The following is a 22314-nucleotide window of genomic DNA, read 5'->3' as shown; positions in this document are numbered from 1 at the left end:
GTGAATGTGTAATTAATTTTTATCAGTACATAATATTTCAAGAATAGAGTATTCTTCAGTTATGTTTTAATTTGATCAAGTCTTACTGCTATTCAGCATAACTGGCAGAGAAGATGTAAGAAAACTCTATGAGAAATGGTCTACGGTATTGTTCACCAGTCTCCATTTATGCCACTCATATTTAAATTCTTTCCCACACAGTAATTCACATTCACATTCTACATTATTTCTAAAATTAAATTAAATTGTCATGGACAACAGTATTACAATATGTTTTAGAGAAAAAAAAAATATATATTTTCTTTCTGCAGAAAGGTCTGTTACATTGAGCTTCCTCTCCATGGCAAAGAAGTCAGAAATTGCTTAGGGGAAAGCAAAAAGTCTCTTCCTCTTTCTCAAAACCCTTGCTCTCCTACATCTCCTTTCCAGAATTAATCCCATGGAAAAAAAAGTCTGAAAGTATTCAGAACTGAAACTTGTTTTCAGTGCCATAGTGGTAAACCTGGGACTCATCTTCTGTCTTTGGAAGAAGGGCTGAATCAATCAGCTACAGGAGATTTAATGAAACAAATAATTGAGCATAGTCTTATTCAGGTTATAACCTATGGAAAGACCCAGAAGATCAGCAAACTGGCAGTGCATTGGTTGAACTATTAAGGAAAAGATTGGCCCAAGTTCAGTGAGAGAGAAGAGCCAGCACCACCCAGGCTTTCTGGTAGTGAAAAGGTAGCAAATAACAAGCACAATCACTTCCCACTCTATCAGTCACAGTGCTTCTAAGCCTTCACTGTTTCCTCTCTAATATCCTGGAAATATGGAACTGTAAGGATGCTTTTTTCATCTGCAATAGCAGTACATTTTTCTTTCAGTACTGATTAGCATTTACATTGTGTTGGAATATGTGGTTGCTAAGACTATTTAGTGAATATATGTGATGAATCTAGGAAGCTCAAAAATATGCATGGGAAATTATAAGTTGAGAGCTGTTTGATTGACACAATTGGAAAAATGGGAAAGAAGCACAACATTTTCAAAAAATGTGCTAATATAATAAAACATAACACGGCTCACGATGCCAAGCTCTGAGCAGGGTGTATTCTTGACTTGTGAGTACAGAGAGCTTCTTTTCCCAGGATAGAGCAGAACCAAGGTAGAAAGGTGGTAATCATTTAACCAAGGTGGTTAAATACCTAGACCAAGAATAGTGCATTTTTATTCACAAAACAGACTGCACAACAGACCTCCTGTCCTGCTACTGACCTGACATCTCTGAATTGAGGGAGATGTCTTTATGGTGCAAAAGATCTAAGAGGCCTGACAAAAACTCATATTTAAAGGCTGGTGTCATTCAACCACCAGTGCTATGCTGAGGGATTAAACAGTGCAGTGTTTTTGTCTGTTCATACACTTAGATCAGACTAAATGAAAGGAGAGAAAAAAAAAAAGATGAATACCTTCTTTTCAAAAGCATCAGCATCCATTCTCATTGAATATTTATTATTAAATAAAAAAAAATCCCAAGAGACTGAAAAAAAAAACTTTGAAACATCTGATTATGAAGAATTTTGTGAACTGGATGTTTATTTCAAAGTTAAAAGCAAATATTTTCTTACATTGTTTTCAAGTTGATCAAATAGCATTTTATAATATGTTGTTCATAATGTTTGCTCCAAGGTAAGTATGTTGTTTTCATGTGTCTATTTCAAATACAATTATATGAATAATTTAAAGTAAGAGTCCTTTTCAGTTTCAGAATATAGCCAGAACTATGACACTTAATGGGTTTTATGGAGACACACAGGACAGATCAGAGGATTCAAATTATGGGTGGATATAGCTCATTCAGAACAATCGGGGAACAAAAATGAATTTTATTAAGAAAATTTATAAAAACAGTTTATAAAAACTTGAGAGCCAGGTTTTGTGAATGTCTCTGTGTGTTCATTTCATGAATGCATTATAACATTTTAAACAAGAAAAGGCTGAATTTTGAAATGTACTGGCTCAGTGGATCACAATTTTGAGAACATATGCCTTCAGTTGGAGAGCCTTGGACAATTAAGGACAGGTTCATTAGCAGGCAAGAGAAGGTTGCAAAGTAATTAAAGCAAGATCACAATCAAAGGTAGTAGTCAAGTTAGCCCACTAGAATCTAAAATTTCTTTTGCCAACTATTTTCTTTCAGTCAGAAAGGCAATTTACTGAAATTTATGCAGAACAGTTTATTTCCACAGACAGAAACTGACATTTTTTTTTCTGTTCAAGATTAGTAACTAAAAATATAATCCTTCAGCACAGTTTCTTTATCATTTCATACATTAGCTGTTGAAGGTAATTGGTCGATTAGTAGTGCCAGATGGGATTCCAGTGGGGAATAGGAAAATAATTCTCCTTATATTTACTTCCACAAAGGCATGTATGTGTGGTAGAATCATGATCCCTATTAAAACACACAGATGTCTATGTACAGGGTTGTAGATCCACAATCTGATCACGTTCATAAAAATGCAAACATAAACTTTCTTTCCTTGGCAGAGTCTATCAAAATTTATATAGAGATTGGGACAGTGATCCAAGTTGTTGTCTTCTTCTTTTTTAGTGTTGACACTCTATTTGTCACCATTATTTTGGGCCTAAAAAGAGAAACACTGAATAAAATTTATTGAGTATGTCCTTTCAACCCTTCCCTACTTGGGCTTTTATTTCTTCTTTTGATTACTTTTGTGTGGTAATAAAATGTAGGTTTGAAAAAAAAAAAAAAAAAAAAAAAAAAATTCTGTGAAAAAAAACACACCACAACTAGATTCTAGATGAAATAAGAAAACTTTTGAAATTTGCACATACAAAGAAACAAATGGACAGACTTTTCCAGAATGAGCTATTGGATAAAACTAGTGAAAAAAAAAAAAAAATCTTTGGAATGAGATGTAGAGTATTTGAATCAGGCTACTCTTTTGTGTTTGTGAATCAGTCAACGTCATAATCAGCACATCATTATACAGTAGTAAGTGATTTGAAGTTTTTACTATAAAACAGTAAGACTTTGGTACCTAAACAAGATTTCCAGCATTTGAAATATGTCATCTGGTGTTCAGTCTAGACAGGGGTGTCTATAAGGCATAGGAGATGCCCTGCTATATCTGGGATGCCCACAGGGTTTGGGCAGATGTGAGGAGAGACTAATAGGAGCCCTGCATACCCCTGGAGAGGTGGCTCTGGACACCCAAAGGCAGATAGCAATAGTTTTGTTTGGTCAACTGATAGGACCTTCTGCAGGCTTAGGGCAGTAATGCACAAGTCACCCTTGATCAATCTAACACTAGATACCAGCTTGCTAATACAGCAGTGAATTCGCTATGTTCATTTGAATTCCTGCCTGTCCATGCTCTTTTTGAAAAAAAATACTATTTCTTTTGTAGCGATTCACTGAAAGTCACTGCCTGACAATGAATTCACATATTTCTTTATGCAGGCATGCAAGCTTTCTGTTGAAACAGTCCTTGAATTTCTCCATCTAATCCAAATCATTTTAATAATTACCTCTCACTCAGCTTTTCATATTTAATTTATATTTTAGCCTCAACTCCATGTCACTCAAGTGTTTCCTTCAAAGAGAAAATGTCTTGCTGGCAAGAGACTATTTTTTCTCTTCCTCAGGCCATAATGTTCTTTAAGCATTTCCATAATCTGATATTCTGCAGCTAATGTTCATTTACATATCTGCAGAGATCGTGGTAGGGAATTCAACAGAGCTTGCAGCTAAGTCATACATTTCCTTCAATCACGATGGAAAAGAAATTGATTGTGGGATAAGGTACATTGCCAGTCCTCAGGACTATGCCAAATGCACGCAGAAAGTAAGTGGTTCCCTAATTTTGATGTATTCCCTCACCTGTGAAACCTGATGCTCTGCTCAGAGAAGCCCAGCAAGGTTAGAGGCCACCTGTCATGCAAAGAGGTTTATAATTGCTGTTGTATGACACCAAAGGAACCACTGGCTGAGCTCTTTATATGCATGGCAAGGCATGTGCCTCCCTAGTGTAACTCAACTGGTATGTTCATTGGCAGAGGCAAATTTTTCATCTGCCATCTATGATAATAATCACAGATGGTGAAATTTGTGTTACTAATAAAGAAATTATAAGAGGAATATATGCCATTTATTACAAATGTCATTTTAAAAGGCAGCAGATATTATAGTAATATATCATTTCTTGACCCCAAAGTCTATTATTGTGTATGCTAAGAAAAGACATTTCTATTCCTTCAGGCTTTCATAACACTGTGCCATTGATTTTAACATTAAATATGATTAGTTAGCATTTTGTTTCTTTCCTGTGGCCTGCTGCCAAAAGATTTTTATTTTTAATTTTATGCTTAAAGTAAAACAAACTCCCACCACACACTCAAAAAGCTCATCTCAACTTCTTAAACTGAATCTAAGGAATCTCTCTATGTTTTTTTATGCTAGCCTCAAGTTAAAATTGTTATTGCAATTAAGCAATTGCATTCTTTCTCACTGTCCTCAGAAAGGAGCTGTATCATAGGATCTAGAGAGACAGCCCAGGTCTCTCCAGAGCTAGGTCTAGCAGGTGTTCCTGCAGATGCTGCTACTCCCAGCTCTGGCTTCCACATCTCAGGCCAGCGGAAGGGTATTGTGTGCACTCCTCTATTTCACTGCAAAAGCACCTATTTAGATTATTCTGTTTGATAGAGAGTGGTTTAACTTCATCTCTTTGAATTTTGCAGTGTAGCAAATTAGGAAGAGTTCTTCAGCACCAAAATAGATGTGGTATCTCTCAGCATACGTTGATAAGAGGCAACATCTTTAACCGCTACACCATTTTATTTCCAAAGTGATTTATGCCCCTGTGTTACTCTAAGGTAGAGAATTCAACTGTTTGTGATCCCAGAACTAATTCTGCACCACTGGTTCATAGATAACTCCCTCCACCTACCTCCTGGACAGCCTTTGAAACAGTTCATATTCTGCCACAGCATCTACTTATCTTATTTGTGGGTGCCCGTTCTCTGTAAAACAAAGCCATATCCTCTTTTTCCTTATAGATCTTATAAACAGATAGAGTTGTTCTCTGCATATACAATGTATTGAAATCCCAAGAACAAATGAGATTACATATCCTGAAATTAATGCTGAGGAAAGCAGCATTTAAATTAAAAATCTCTACTGATAGATTTTTTTTATTACTAATTACTATTTTGAGCAAGCTCTCCATCAGCTAGAGCTCTCATTTCAAGGTTATAGTCAGGATTTGATAAGTGAATCCATCTATCCTACCAATGTGATATATTGGTAATTTTCAATGTGAGATAATACAGTCTTTTGGAAGGAGATTGGAATCTTAGGTATTACATTATTTGTCTTTTGGGAAGTTTATACAGCCTAAGGTGAGAGAAGACAAAACCAATAAGAAAAAAAAAAAAAGTATTCAGGTATTTGTGCATGTGTATAGGATGGCTTTAGTCTTCTGTTTGAATTTTCAGCTACCTCTATGTTCTGCTATAAATCCTGCTCAAGATTCTCTTACTTACTTTGGTACTTTTTGCAGCTTATGAAGTCAAGGGCAGTTGTATTATGGTTTATAAAAAATATAAAATCCCTTTACAGGACCTTTCAGCTGATGTATAGTTACATCAATATGTATTATATATACGTGTATTAGAGTACACAAATTTTCTCTGTACTACTTCTGCTGTACTACAAACAGAAGGCACTGCAGGCCAAACAAGGTCTGCCCCACAAGCTCTTGACCATTTGTTCCTTCAGCACTCACGAGCCCCCGTGACAGTCCCACAAACATGTTTAAAGTGCAGGACTGGAAATCTGTGTCTTTGCTTAGGAACAGACCCTGCTTGTATTTTACACTTAGCAGTGCAAAAAGTTCACTTTTTTGGGTTTTGTGGAAGGAATTTGAGTGACTATTGTGTCACTCCCAGATGTCTGGGAATCTTGTAATTCCCCTCCACGATTTTTGAAAATCATTGCCTCTGTATCCTGTCTCCCATTCGCAGAAACTTTAATTCTTTCCTCTTCATTCATTCTTCCTAAAGTAGCAATTACTTCTCTGAGCAGAAGAACTGGCAGCATGCATCTCTGAAGTCCTGCTAGGGTTATGGTTCTGTGACTAGACCCGGTAGAGCACTGGGACAGAAGCAGGTGTCATAGGTTATATAGCAGTATATGCAGTTGGACTAAATCTTAAAGAAACTAAGATACAGGCCTATAAAGCTGAGAACTTGGGTACTGGAATAGACTCCCCAGAAAAGTGGTCGAGGCACCAAGCCTGATAAGTTCAAGAAGCATTAGGATAACACTCTCAGGCATATGGTTTGATTTTGGAGTGGTCCTGTGTGGAGCCAGGAGTTGGACTCAATGGTCCTTGTATGTCCCTTCCAACTTGGGATATTCTGTGATTCTATGAACAGATATTTGAGGATTTCACAGGCAGATTTTAAAATTTCACCGATATTACCACTTTATTTTGATTGGTTATGAAGGTAAATCACTGATTTTCTTTGCATATTTGCATATAAATGTGAAGCCAACCAAAGCGTCTCACATTTTGTTTAGAAACTTTTGTGCCCAACCTGCAGTGGAACTTGCTGGACATGACTGTGGCTCCGACATTTGCACCGTGCAAAGACTTGAGAAGGCACTTCATCTCCCACAGTCTCAGTCTGCTCTGTTTTTAAATTGAAGATGATAATCCTCCTTTTCTCTTTCTGATCCTCACTAATTTGGATAATAAGCTCTTTATGGGCACAGACTATCCCTTAATTTGTGTTTGTTCAACACAGCCATCTCTACTGAGACCTATAGGGACAGCCACATTGGCAATAAACAATAATAGCGAGACAACATATAATAGGCTTATCAATAGTTTGGGCTGACAAACGCACACCTTCACTGTAACATTATTACTTACAAGTAATGCAGATTATTATATGATCACCATGCCAGTAACACCTCTAAAAATTATACATCCCAGCATTTTATAGATAAGACCTTTGTATCACTCTTCACATGGTCATATGCTTTATAGAGGTAGAGGAAAATGCTGTTGTTTTTCAATCAGCATAGTTCAAGATAGTTTATAAGCCAAATACTATGTTGTATGAAATCCTTTCCTGGGAAGAAGGCAGTAAAGGGCCAGGCATTTTACAGACTTCGAGGATCCAGCAGCTGAGCCTACGGCCAAATGAGAAACGAGAGGAGCAAAAAAGCCTGCACCGCTTTGGAAATATTATAAATGGATAGAGTTACTCTCTATATGTGAAATTTCTTTAAATCCAGAGAGCAAATCAGATTAAAGGCTAGCATAATTCTTTCTGGATGAAACAACATTCTGCCCACAGAATTCTAGGTGATGGATTTTGATCCCTAAATACTGCTGTACAGAAACATTTGGCACAGCTACCATTTGGAGGGCATTTGAAGGCAACAGCTTTATGTGATGAGGCTAGGCAGATATAGTCCACAGAGGATCAATCTGCTGTGTTTAAAACTGCTTCTGTACAAGTAGAATGGGTGCAGAAAAGAAATTATGAGGGTCCAAGAATTATTCAATTGAATTACAAACCAAACAACATAACCACCTTACAGTTTCTTTTTGGTTTATGCTACAGAAGAAAGTGTACATGCTGAGTTCTCAGGACAGTAAGTTGGAGAGCTCAGAAAAGCTCTAGTAAAGTAAGAAAAAGAATGGAGAAATTCTGTCCTTCATTAAAATGTTTTGTTGTTGTTGTTTTTATTTGTTTCTTTTTAACATTACTCATTATTCTTTGATGAGTAGGAAGAAAATGGATTCATATATATATATTTTTTTTAAATAAGTTTTCCACAATTAGGCAGGCCCTTTGGCTTTCAAAGGGCCTGCCTAATTGTGGAAAACTTAAAGTAATTTTAGAAGCTACCAAAAAAAAAAAAAAATTAGAACCTACCTTTATTCTGAGTGTTTCTCCTTCAAATTGGCAAAAGAAAAATAGTCAGAAATATTTCAGAATGGCATAGCATTCACATGCTTTACATTACAAGAGCTGTGAAAATATATTGATTAACATATTTTGGGAAAAGAATTGCAGCTTTTTGAAACTAACACACATCTTCTGTGGAAATTTCAGTTTGGACTGGATATGTGTATTTCCTGATGAAAAATACTTTAATTTCACTAAAATATTTTTTAAATAGTGTCATTTAAATTTTTTGCAACAAATTGTAATTGTTTCTCACAGAAGATGTTTTGTTCAATTTTTAGTTTGATAGCTCTGGTCCTTTTTTAGCTCATTCTGGTACCAAGCCAGTCTTTTACTTTAGAATTAATGTCTGTTCTAAAAGAAACTGCACAATGGAAGTTAAGTAAACAAAAGCTATCATATCTAAAAGAAGTTCAATGATGACTTATAAAACTACTTAGTTATGTGAAAATTGTCTGCTTGTTTTTAAATCCAAGTATGAAACCAAAGAAAATCATCCTTCCCTCACCTCACGTGAGCTTGAACCTGAAAAACCAATCAATACAAATCTTATCTTGCAGTTTATATTCACAAGAGTAATCCTGTTGGTGCAAATAAGGATTAGGATTAAGATATGCTGTATATCTTAATCTTAATCTAGTGATCCTTCCTGTGTATCAGGCTACATACTCATTTGTATTCTTCTTAGTCCAGTTAAAACCAACAAGGGAAGATCTTTCAAGGCATATTAAAATACAAATGCCTTACCTGACATCTTACTATACATTGGGCATTTGAATGATGGATGGTTTATTTTAGTGCTGCATGAAAGCAGATAACATGAGGGAAAAAAAAAGAACAAGAGATGGATCTGCTGGACCACCAGGGCCATCTCCATAAGATGGACTCAAGCAGAGGTACTGCTTCTTTCTGCTTCTTTCTGCTTAGCAAAAGCCACTAAAGAAATGGAGAACTACACAGGGAAAAATGTGCCTGGATGACAAAGATCATTCCTAGGAAGTATACTTTCCCTTCCAAGGAAATGACATGAGGATTTCTCAGAATGATTGTCTGATTGTCTGAAGTCTTGTAATGTGCATGAATACAAACGTGCATGTTTCATGTGAGTGGGACATGCTGAGCTAAATACATAAATAAAATTATCTTTCTACTAATGGAATATACATGTTAAATCTGACTCAATGGGGACTTCCTGTAGTGACAGCATTGTAATTAAGATTTTATGTCGTTCAGTCTATGCTGTTTTTCTTTCTTTGCTATTTGTGAATTTGGCTGCAGAGTAAAGACCAGCATACCTGAGCTGTGTACTATTCCAATCTCTTTTTAAAGCCTCAAGGTTGCACGTAGCACAGATGATTTGTTGATTTCGACTTTTCTTAACTTATTCAATAACTGTGCCTCACTAGCTCTGAAGTCAACCGTGATAGTGGATAGATACAACAGCCAGTTTCAGCGGGCGCATCTTTTAGTGTTCTTGCTTGTAAAGTATTCATTTAATGCTTCAGCTCTTTCAGCATCCTCTGTGACTTCAGTTCCCGTTCACTCTTGTAATGTTGTGACTTCCTTTCTGGTTCCTCCCTCACTCTCACAAGAGCAACAAAAACCTTTTCAACCTTCTGGCATTTCTGCCCATCACTTAAAATTACTTTCATGCCACAGCAGCTGTATATTTTCAGAGTTTATATCAATGCAGATGACAGCATTTTGCTGAATCAGCTTTGGGAATCATGGGTCAGTACATTGTGTCAAGCTGGAAAAATCACTTGAAATAAGCTCCGGATTTTTTGAGTGATTGGAGTGAGTAAAGCAGTTTCTAGTATCTTACAAAGTACTAGGGGAAAAAAAATAAAAAGAAAAAAATGTTGGCAAACTCTCTGAAAACTTAATGAAAATATTGTTGTCCTATTCATCTAAAGATATATGGCATTTATGGCATGTTCTTAAAATTCATTTTCTGTATAGTATAAAACTACTGAAACCCCACAACAACACTGTGTGGTATCAAGCTGATATAAGTAACTTTCAGTTGCTTACTTCTTCATCCCAAAAACAGTTATTATAGCTGAGATATTATTCACTAGAGGCCTGTATCATATCAGAAAACAACCTTCCTCAGAAGATTTGGGACCTAGTACTGATCTTTTTATATTTTTCTTCTACAACTCAGCAGACTTGCACTTTGGAGCTGGAGATGAAAATGAACTTCTGTCCAGCTGAAATAGACATTTTCTGCAGAATGTAAGCACAAAGGAGCATGTGGTACACAAGATTTTGTTCAGAAATAGCATGTCACAGAAATGCACAAGGTAGAATTCCTGTTCCAACAGGACAAGGGATTAATATACATGAGGAGTATAATTACCACCCACGCAACACTGGAGATAAATTAGTGAGAGTGATTGCCTCAAGGGAGTGTGATCTGCACATTGGTATAGACTCAGTATAGCTGAGCATTTTCAGTCTTTTGACATTGCTGTAGTCACCCTCAAAAACACAATAAAGCATCTGCTGTCATTGCTGCTGCCACTCGTGTGTCCACCTAACCCTTACAAAAATATTCTTTGTATTTAAAGAACTTGCTTATGCCCCATATGGATCTTGCTCACCAAGTATCATTCACGATGTCTGAGGATGCTAACAGCACAATTGTGATCTTTTCCCTCAATTCATGTCTATGTCTTTTCTCTTCCTGAAGAGAAAAGTCTATAAAGATGTGCTTATTTGTATTTAATTCTCTTGTGTGCATATGGATATCCATGAATAATGTGTTAGCTTTTAACCTTGGCTTTCCTTCTGTCAGGAGTACCTGTTGTGCTCTAAGCACACCATTTTGTTTTTTGTTTTGTTTTCCTTCTTGCATCTTCCTTTTAGATAAGAATGCAACTAAACAAGTTTCCTGTGGTCCTTGAGAACTAATGAATAGAAATGAGGATTAACTCAAGATTCTTTATGCCATCAAAGGCAAGAAAATACAACTAGGTTTCTCCGTGCCAGATGTTTCCTGAGTTAGCTGCCCTGGATTCTTTAGGTAGATGATGTAAATAAGAGCAGATAAGAGTTTTATTTCATTATAGCAACTGATGCATTGCAAAGTTCAGTGTCAGAAGACACATAGGGTTACTATGTGCACCTGCAACCCTTCAGCAGCCATAGGTGCACCTGAAGCCAATCTAAGCATCATTCTCATCCTTTTATTTCCCGATATGAAAGGCTGACATCTCCTCCATTTTGCTTTCTTTACTAAGAGGTAAAATTGATGTTGCTGGTTCTGTTACTATTTCTGTGTTCTCAGATAAGATACCTCAGATTGTTCTGGAAAAGCAAAGGCAGAGAAAGAATCCTTCACATAAAAAATTGAAGCCTTATCTCTAATACATAAAGCAAAGCCTTGCTCTTTTCTACTATGCCATACATTTCCCTACAGAATGCCCTCAAGTCTGGCTCTAGAAAATTTTGATTGATTTGTGAGTGAAGTATTGCTGTCCTTTAATAATAAGATTTTTTTAAAAGGAATTTGTAAAACCTTTTCCTCCCATCACTCTTTTAAATACTTTCTTTCCCTTAGGATGTCACCTTGCTGGTTATTTCAATTCCCTCCAGAGGTTTTGTCTCAGTTACTTGTTAAATTGTACCACATTTCTATTATTCTTTTGCATGAAAAACTGCTTCCACCTGGCTTTCTGAATATATTTATCTTTAGCTTCTGCAATGACTTTCCATCCCACTCCACAGCAGGCAGGCACAGCAGCCAGGGCAGGCCATAAAGTTACAGTCTGGAATGAGTGCTGGAGAAAATGATGCTATATTCTCTTCTTCCTGAAGATGGAGTCATGAGGAAGGTGGGGAGTTTTTCGAATCCCCTTTGTAGCCCTGTTCAGTGGAAGGAATTCACCTTTATCATTTGCAGGAAAGGAAAATAAGTTTTATTTTCCTGACCTTTCATTATCTGTGACAGGTTTGGTGTAGGCAGAAGTTAGCCTCTGAAGCACACAGAATTTCTTATTGCCAGGATGATAGAAGAAACCATCCAAGCACTCATTAGGGTGTTGGAGGACAGAAAGACGATCACCTGCTGCCCAGGCACTCACATGAAAGTCCCATGCTCAAGGATGACCACACTTGTAGACATTGTATAGTCACTCTTATGTCTGCCACTTAAGGGCTGCATAGAAAGCATTCTTTAAAAAACATACAAACACCAAATGTCGGTTGAGGCACCACATTTCTAAAATGGTAAGGTACATGGGAAAACGCAGATAGGGGCGAAACAATCAAATTGATGAGAGAAAGGACAAAGAAATGAGAAGTCAGTGTCAGAGCCCATCCCTGAAACATAAACCTGACATTCACTTCTAAGATTAAGGGGTTAATGGAAACAGCAAATGGCACAACTTTAATCTCGCCTTGAGACAATGCTAGTAATGAGAACAGGAACTGGCTGAGACTTAACCCATTCTTCTAGTTGTCTTAAAATTGTAATCTCATAATCCTCTTTAGATGATGGAGTTTGTAAGGCAGGAAATAGCAATTTCTAATGACATTTTCCAAGCCATTAAGAATGTGTATACCTCAAGAGAATGCCACATGTCATGGCCTTTTTCCAGGCTGGAAAGTGCTTGGGATTATTGTTGTTTTGGACATCTTTCACATTTTATCTCTTATTCTAAAATGTAATCTGTCCCTGATCTTTCCTATATGATCTTTTTTTCTCTTGGAACTGAAATGTCACATTATTAGAAAGAATAGTCTGTTCTGTTCCACTTCCCTGAGCACTCAGAGCTTGATTAACATGCTATCAAGGCAACAAAACTCTTCCCAATGACTCTGATGGCAGCTGAGCTGGGCCCTAACTCATTACAGAGCCACACCAGCAAATTTGCTGGGACAATAGTAAATGTTCCTGATTTTTTCATGCCCTGAAGCACTGGATCCAGATAGATGAGAGTACAAATAATGCACAAGTGCTGGGAATCACTGAAGATTTTTTCAGAAAGTTCTGTGATTTGTCTTTTCGCCTAAAGGCAAGGACAAACACTGTCACACAGTCTCCCATCCAATATGTTTTCAAGCAGTGGTTATCTTGCTTACTATTCTTGAAGAGCTTACATTCTCATTTATTTGAGCAAATCTGGGCTGGAGTTCTTTAAAAGGTTTCAAACACTTGCACATTTTGCTCTCATATCTGACTATACCCTGTTTGGGGGGCTCTTTTACCCTTTAGTGCTTCCTAGGGCTAAACACCTGCATGGAAGAGAGGTGAAGTAATTAGCTGCAAACTGTACTTTCATGGTGTCTGCATAAATCTAACATTTGCTGCACCAATTTGTTTTCCTATTTGAATCTATTACTTAAATTTTCATCAGACAAAAACTTTGTCAAGCTTAATTTATGGGTAAAGAAACAATGGATAAAGAAAGAGCTTTGAAATAATAAAAAAAAAAAAGATTAATAATAGTATTTTAAAAATAACACTATTGCTTCAAGCACAGAATAGCAGCTGTTGGTTGATAATACAATTAGAAAGTTTCAGTAAGGGGGAAAAAAAGAAGGAAAAAGAAAAACCTTCACAATAAAGATGTTCAAAGAGAATTAAATTTTATTTTAGATACCTAAATGATTTGCATCTGTTAAGGTGGATTGGTGATGGGATCTAGGTAGTTTCTTAATTAGTAGCTTCACCAAAGCAAAAGAACAGGTCATTTTGTTAGGTCTGGAGGGCTCAAAAGGATCTGTAATAGGGCAGCCCCTTTTCAGATCTGTTCTGAAGCTGTAACACCTTCATGGCATTGCATAAACAACAACCTAAAAGAATCAGAATGGAGGACTGATTGTGTGCTTCCTTCATGCAAAAAAATAGTGATACAAAATCTGACAGTAAGGTTTAAGCTTTTGTTAATACTTTGAGTTTTTAGATGCGCCTAAATTTCAGGAGTGTGCATAAAAGAATATCTATGTTTTGTGGGGACTTTAAGATATCCTTAAGCTAAATTCTGTGGCTGGAAGATGAGTGTCTTTAATTTATATGGTGGGAAGATTTCTTCATAAAAATGTCATAAACTATACACGTTCTACAAATCTTGTTTCAAAGCTTCTAGACATGCTATGGAAAGATTTGTCTTGTTTTCAGCATGCTAGCATAATAAGTTCAAAATTATTATTCTAGCTAAAGAACATGATGTCATGTAAAGAAGTAAAAAAAAAGTCATACCAGATCAGATGTCCTCTGTCATCCACTTTTTGGCTTTTTTGCCCATGGTATTCCTATAACATGGCTAAAACACTAAATTATTTTCTAATATCTTACTAGCAAATGTATTTCTAGTATCCTTCTTTCAGAAAATGATTCTTAGATCATTTTCTAAAACTTAAAACATCCTTTCATACCCCAAGGACAGCCATAAAAACATTTTTTTCCTCCTTATTTACATGCAGGGTATATGAAATAATGAAGTTTATTTTCATACTGTAATACAGATAAGGGTACACACGACTAAAATGTAGGATTTGTGAATTAAAGCATTCAGCACCAAATAATCTTTATTTTCTATACTGTTATCATTTATTCATTGATGCTTTTTCACTTAATATTGAATTTGTGAAAGTAATTAAAATATATGTTTTATATATATATGTAAAGTAATTAAAATATATTTGTTTCTACAGAGAAACAAAGTGGAATCATATACAAGTCACTGGAATAAAAATATATTCTCTATTTTACTTAATATTAAAATTGAGAGTGATTTTTTAATAGGTGAGACAACTAAACTAAGGCTGAATTCTTTAGTATTTTGTGTCCGGTGTGTCACTATGTGCATGTACAATAGCTGAATTCCACCAGGAATTTTTCATATATGATAGTCTTTTTCTTTTCTTTCTCAATATGTGGATCCAAACTGGATCATTCAGTCATTCAGAAAAGAAGTTTGCTGGGGAAAAGGAAAATAAACAAAAAGAAAAAAAAATAGTAAGCACATTTCTAGTTAAAACATTATGCAAAGCAGAACTACCACCTTACCATTCATAAATGAGGTTTCTGCTAAAACTGGGTTACAACTTTTTTTGTTTTGTTTTTTGTTTTGTTTGTTTGTTTTTTCTTGCTTAATCTTTCGCTAGAAGAAACAACAACATTTTCTATTGATAAATAAACAGTTGTTGAACAGCATGCCAAATCTTCAGGGATTTAATGATCTACATTATAATCAGCTCAGTGAGGACGTAATTCCATACTGCTCCTTTTATAGTCCCAGTAAGGAAGGAATTTTAGCTTTGGGCAAAGGGAACCCACTAAGCCCTTCATTTCATAGCAATAATAAATAATATATATATATATATATATATATATATGATTAAGTAAAAGTGTATTTATGGGAATTTGAAATTGTTTCTTCCTTAATACAAGGAGACAGTTGTACAATCTACTAGTTAATATCTCTGTGGTACTGATAGCCTGTGTGTAAGTTTAAGACAAGCAGCAGGCATACCATTTTTACTAGGAACTATCCAGGTAGTCACTGATAGACAGATTTCATCCTCAGATTTCTGTGCCTGGCTATTTTCATGTTGTTCCTTGAAAACATGTTTAAACTTAGCTCACTGATCTGTGCTATGGGATCTGAAAGCATTTTCCATATCCTGACTCCAGCTGTGTGCCCCCGCTGCATCCCACCAGGACATCGCAGCAGTATCTCAGTGCAGCTATCCAGTACACCACCCCTTCACATCTGAAGTTTTGCATTCCTTCAGGCTTACATAGGAATCATGGAGATTTACCAATGAGAGATCACATCTGAAGAACCTGGTTGCTCAACAGGGCACACTGACAGGAATTTCACCAGGACACAAACTGCTCAACAATCAAGTCCCTGCAGGAGCATGAATCGACCTAGATTTTCTATGCAGGGAGGCACTACTTAAGTTTCAGGATGACTGCTTCCAACCAGAAACAATTCTATCACAATTCTTTATGACAATAAAAATATATGAAGACAGTTTTTTCCATATTGCCACTGGATTTATTCTATCTTCCTCCAAACCTTGGAGTAAGAGGCTGTACAATCAGTCTGATGACAGTTTTGGGATACAGCACGGCAAATTTTACAGCAGAAAAACCAAGCATGAAGCGTCTTAAAGGGGAATGTAAAAAAGCTGCTTGAAGACAACCCCAGAAATAGAAATAGTGTCCATACAGCTCATTGTTCAGCAAATAACTGATCTTGTAGATCATGGACCAATTACACCAAACCAGAAATCTTTCTGAAAATATTACAGTGTAAGGAAAACTATTTTCCAAAGGAAAAATGTAAAGTGTAAGCATTTGTTCAGTGCAAGTGTTGCACTAAACAAGCAATTATTCCATTGAGACACTGCACAAAGCCATCAATTAGTATTTCATAAGGCATTATGCACAATGTGAACAGTCCTTCTGTTGCAACTCTGAGGGGCAATTATTTAATACTGTTCAATAGGAAAATATGCAATTTATTAAGCAATAATGATATTCTAGGAAGAGTGGTTTTAGCCTAGGAACACTAGAACTAATTGTACCAGATTAGGTGGTATTTGCCAGTGATACTGAATATCTTCAGAATTCAAACTCTAAGTTCATCGTTAGGTGATCAATATAATACTGAGATTCAGACAAAAGGGTACTCAGAAAAGTGATTAGCACACTTCTGGGTATGATAAATATGTGCGCTAAGTCTGGCTGGGATGTAGATAACTTTTTTTGTAGCAGCCTGTAGGGTGTTGTGTATCTGTACCTAAAAGCATACAGATAAGCTCCATCCCCAACCCATTGTTTTGGCTATTGCTGCACAGCACCAAGGCAACCCCATGTCCCGTCCTCCCCCATGGAGAGTAGACTGGAGGTAAGCAAAAGCTTGGCAGGCTGGGACAAACCACAGAATCATAGAATCACAGAATGGTTGAGAAGCATTGGAAGGTTGGAAGGGACCTCTGAAGATCATCTAGTCCAACCCAACTGCTGAGCAGGATCACCTACAACATGTTGTGCAGGATGGCAGACCCATCTGTTTTTGCTTTGCTTGTGGGCACAGCATTTGTTTTCCTTGCCAAATGGCCAGTATCTTGATTCATGGGTCTTCTCGCATTCCTTCTTTGTTCTCCCCATCCTGAAGGACAAGGAAGTGAGTGAGAGGCTAGGTAGATGTTTGGCTGCTGGCCAAGGACTGCCCACTACAACATAGAATAATTTTTGAAGATTAATATAATATCAGCCATCACAGGGAAAGGAATGAGCAGCCCCACAATGGCAGAAAGTAAGGTGAAAAAAATGTTACATTTCCTTTTTTCAAGAGCTACAGAAGTGGAGGATTGTTTGTGAAAGTTGGCTGGATCAACATTAACAGCCTAACTCAATGGACTTTTTGGCTGAAAGGCTTTTATGAGACTTGGAAAATTTACCTTATTTTATTTTGACAAATGATTTATCAACATCATCATCAGAACATAGGAGTTTCCAGTACAGAGTTGGAAACTTTTGGCTTGCTGTTCAGCAGACAAAACATTTAAAGACATATTCCAAAAGTCACTGAAGTGGAATCTGACTTTGCTTGATTTAAAGGAGTCTCACCAAACTCTGCTCCACCATAGTAAAGTGTTAAGCAACGATCTATAGTAACCTTCACTTTCTTGAGGTCATTTCTGTCACCTCTTTCTACTTTTTCTCTAAATGTTAATGCAATGCTTGCCATCCTTTGTTGTGACTTATCTAAAATGTTGTTTTCAACAATTTTTCCATTATCCCTGCCTTGTCTCTCAATACACGCAAATAGAAGAGTCCAATTGTTAGCTAGTCACATAAAAGACACTGAGATGTGCATCTGGTTCATTTATGGAAATAGCAAAATCCATTTTTTTTTTAGTTTCAGTTGGTATCAGGCCTAAAACTTCTGAATCTCTAAACCAAACTAAGCAGTACACTAATTGGGTAAAAAGTAATTAACAATAATGCATATTTATAACCTTTGAAATTCAGTGAAAAGGTTACTAAAACCACTTACAAATTTACTAACAAATAAGTGCACAATAATTTTATAGCTTGGAGATTACTTGTTTTTGAAACACCTACAATATGTGAGGTCAATATTAAAGTTTTCCAAAATATGGCTTCTTTTAAAATGCCACTCAGAACCATCAGAGATTGAAAAATCCTATAGCTGCACTTACAAGACAAGCAGCAGATTCCCCACTTCCTGATAATTGCAAGTAGTGTTTGCTTTGTAGGGTGCTACTGATCACACTGCAACAAAATGATAAACTGTTTGGGGTTGCTGAGGAATGAGAACATCCCAACAACACTTAATAAAACCAAAACCACTGAAGGTAATCGGACAGTTGCCATTTAAAATTTCATCCTACATTTTTAGACATTGTTTCAAAGTATCTCACCAAATGAAAACAAACAGAAAATTCAGTAGTTTATTCAAAAAAACTGAACTGGGATGAAGACAATCATTTCTACCACCAAACTCCAATGTGACCTTGAGAAAGTTGTTTAATCTTTCTGTACTTCTTTTTCCCATATGTAACGTGAGAGTGGAAGAGGAAGCTAGAGAAGAACAAATTTATTGATGTCTTTAAGGGATACAGTTTCTATAATGACACAGGCCATAGAGTAGGCTGGTATCCATCAAACCTAATGTCTTCTAAAAAGAACCAAGGGATTCAAAATATAGATGAGGAAGAGTGAATCAGAACGTTCAATCAAAATTGTGTTCACTTGCCAAACATTAATAAGTTTAAATTTCAGAGTTTCTTTAAATCAAAAATCAGAGTCTATAACAATATTTATTTATTTTTAACAATTATTAAAAATTATTTATTTTAACAATTTTTCTGATCCATTTGGGAGTGTTTCAGTCTGGGGTTATGGTTTTCTTCTGATTTCTTTTTTAAAAGGCTGAAAAGAAGAGATACTGTAGTATTCCAAAAACCACTTTGTTAGATGTTCCAGCAAACCATCATGGTTCAATGCGGCAAAGCAAACTGCTCTTTTGGTCCATAATTTATATATGCAGTTGTTATTGTTGAAATTTGCCCTGTATATTTCTCCCTTGACAGCACGGTCTGTTCTCAGGATATGAACAGGGCAAACATTTTCATCTTTTTTCTCATGATTCTCTAGCAGCAGCAAAGATAAATACAAGAAGAAACATAATCAAAGACAGACTGGCCACTACACAGTCATAAAAACGAATCCACCATTAGCCAACGTGTAGAACTAAAAAGGCACATGAAGTGTGGTAATGAAAAAGAACTGAAAAGGATATTGTGAGAACCTATGTGAGATACTTCAGGGTATTTGAGACTTTGCGTAAAGTAAGGTAATCATCTGCGCAGCCAGGAAAGAGCTTCTGATTTTGCAAGCCAAGATTAAAACAGCTGCAATGAAGAAAGATACCCAGCAGCGTTCCAGCTAAGCTCATAAAAGAAGCTCAAGATTGCACAGCAACATGAGCTCAGACTCTCTCACTGAGAATGGGCAGTGAGTGCAGAGAGTGAAAATGAACACACCTCACTCCAACGTGGAGGGTGAAATGGGTTGGAACATTGTATTTTATGTACCTGCTGAGTCCATGCCAGCACAGCAATATGAAAAAAAATCCATTGGCAGTGCATTGACATCTCACACTTTCAGGTCTCTCCTTTCACTGCCACTGGCAGGGTTAGATAATTTCAAAAGAGGTGCAGAAATAGATTTACAACAAAAATAATAACCATCATTGTGTTTTGAAGACCTTATTCGTCCCACTTTCTTTCAAAACATAGTCCAATTAAGCTTATGTTTTTAACAAAAAGCTATTCAAATATGCTTCTCTTGGGAGAAACAGAATTTTCAAAAATAAGCTATAAAATCTAGTTGTCTAAGTGTATACACAGAGAAGGCAGTACACAACACAGTCATCTGAGTGTATGTAAAATAGGTGTGAAATGCAACCACTGTCAGATGAAATCATTCCCTCAAAGTCTTCACAGATAGGAGTAATTAAGGGGGAAGACAATGTGCTTCAGAGCATTTATTGGCTTTCCTTTGCAATTCTCACTTGGTGCCTGACTGGTACTGCAGCCCTTGAAAACATCTCCAAAGGCCCAGGATCATTGCAAATCCAACCAAAAACCTCTAAGACCTGAGAGGGGATGACAACTACACAGAACATAGGGCTGGAAGGGATATCTTTGGTCTGCGGTGCTATCAGCAGTATTGAAATTAACCTTGTCATATAAAGGGTTACAGCCTGAAAGGAAATGATCAAAGTGGGGCCCTTGGGGCCAGAGAAAGGAGCTTCATGAGCTCCATGGCTATTGAACATCTCATGCCTTTAGCAACTGGAATTCTGTCTGCTGTTTTCATCTCTGAGGTTGAAATGGTGCTAAAAATGTGTAACAAAGCTTGATGCCTTTTTCTAGTAATGAATTAAATTAAGAACATCCAATAAAACTTGAAGTATTGACAAAGTTAGAGAGACACTACAATTTTTTAGCAGCTCATTAATAGTTTAAATGACAAGAAAACAGAAAGAATAGGTGGGAAGTGATAATCTATGTCCATCAAGTTAGTGGGATGCCACTCATTTCAGTGAATTTCCATCTGTGAAGAATTGATCTAATGAAGTGGATAATTAAGTTTAGCCCAGAATAACCAGAAGAAACTACAGAGGAAATTTAAGCCAATAGCAAAATGCGGATACCCAAATCATAATTTAACCATATAACTAGAGCTGACAATATTATACCTTGTAAACTCTGCTGATCGGTGGCTTACAAGCCTAGTGGTAACAAGGTCCATGACAAGTACAAGGTATCTGTTTTGCACCAACTAGGAGGAAAGAAAGCAGCTGGCAGGCAGTAGAAATGTTTTGTGTCCTTCATAGGGTGACCTTCCTCCAAGTTCTGGGCTGGACTTTGCTTAGGTTGTGCATCAGCTTTTCAGGCAGTTTTACTTTCTGTGAGGTTAAAGCTTCTTTGGTCTGAGTTCCCTTTCCCCAGCACATATGGAATTTAGCCCTCAGCCTTACTAATTTCCAGCTCTGGTGTATCAGGGTTTGCTGGGCTGAGCACACTGCACGGGTGTGAGCTGAGGGGCTGCAGTATAAATGCACTTGGCTTGGAGCTCTTGCAAACAGCACACACTCCTCAGGCATGGGAAGCTATTTCTCTGCCTACTTACAGTGTAATAGGGTTCCAAGATTTTCATCTATATGAAAACATGCTTAACAGCTACATATCAGTCAGTAGCAAATAAGCATGACACATTTACTAGTTATGACTTTTGTTACAGCAAAGAAAATCCAACAGGACATTCAACAGCACAGGAGTGATGGCTACACAGAACTCCAGTTCTGCTTCTCAAAATAAGTCTGTAAAATGGAAAATTGATTAAAAATGTAAGATATACTGCTCTGGTTATGCCTCCATCGAAAGTAATATAAGAATACTGCAGTATATCTGTTTATAACTGTTTCTGTATTACTGGGGGTCCCCCTAATGGTTTATATTTGTGGCATTGGACACTCAGTTTAAAATATATATTTTTTTACACTGTAAGAGGAGGAGGTTTTCATCTTGTGCTATTTTTATTGCACTAGCAGACCATAAGGCACCTAAAATCCCCTTTTTCAAGGCATGGTAGAGCATAGCAGTCCTCACCAACCCGTTCAGTTGGAGTCACAATGCAGATGCACCTGAGAACATGCAGATCCTCCCCTGGTAGTGAAGCAAGCACTAAGCCCTCTGGCATTTACTGCTTGCAAGAGCTGAGTGCCAGCTCATCTTCTCAAGAAGTATGATTCACATGGTTTCATTGAAGGGAAGTATTATGCAAGGGTTCACCAAAATGATGGGTACAAAATCTGACTGCTGTTTCATATGAATAGAGCCAGGAAAAGCTTACAAAAAGTAATACTCAACAGTTGATATTCTCCTAGCTTCCTGCCAAGGGATTTCATACCCTCAATTAAAAGAGGATGACACACACAGTCAGTTTGTAATTCAACATTCCCATAAGATAAGAAAACTATATGGGTGGAAGTGCAAGACTGAGTGGGTTGAAAAGGGGTGCAAGAGGAGAACAGGTCCTGCTGGCAGCAGTTCTGCCTCCCTGGTCACCGTCAGGGATTTGGCCAGGCCACACAGATATAAATGTATGTCTGCTGTATGTAACAAAGCCAACAACTTTTACAAGCATGAGGAAGGAAAAGGAAGGAGAAGTGGAGGTCAGGAATCTCTGAGACAATAATGAAAGTGTAAAACAATTTATATTAAAATGATAATCAGTAAACTTGTGTCTGTTGAGCA

This window comes from Aythya marila (assembly GCF_965140915.1).
Source record: "Aythya marila genome assembly, chromosome: 5".
Lineage (NCBI taxonomy): Eukaryota > Metazoa > Chordata > Aves > Anseriformes > Anatidae > Aythya > Aythya marila.
Note: the sequence above shows the minus strand (reverse complement) of the source record.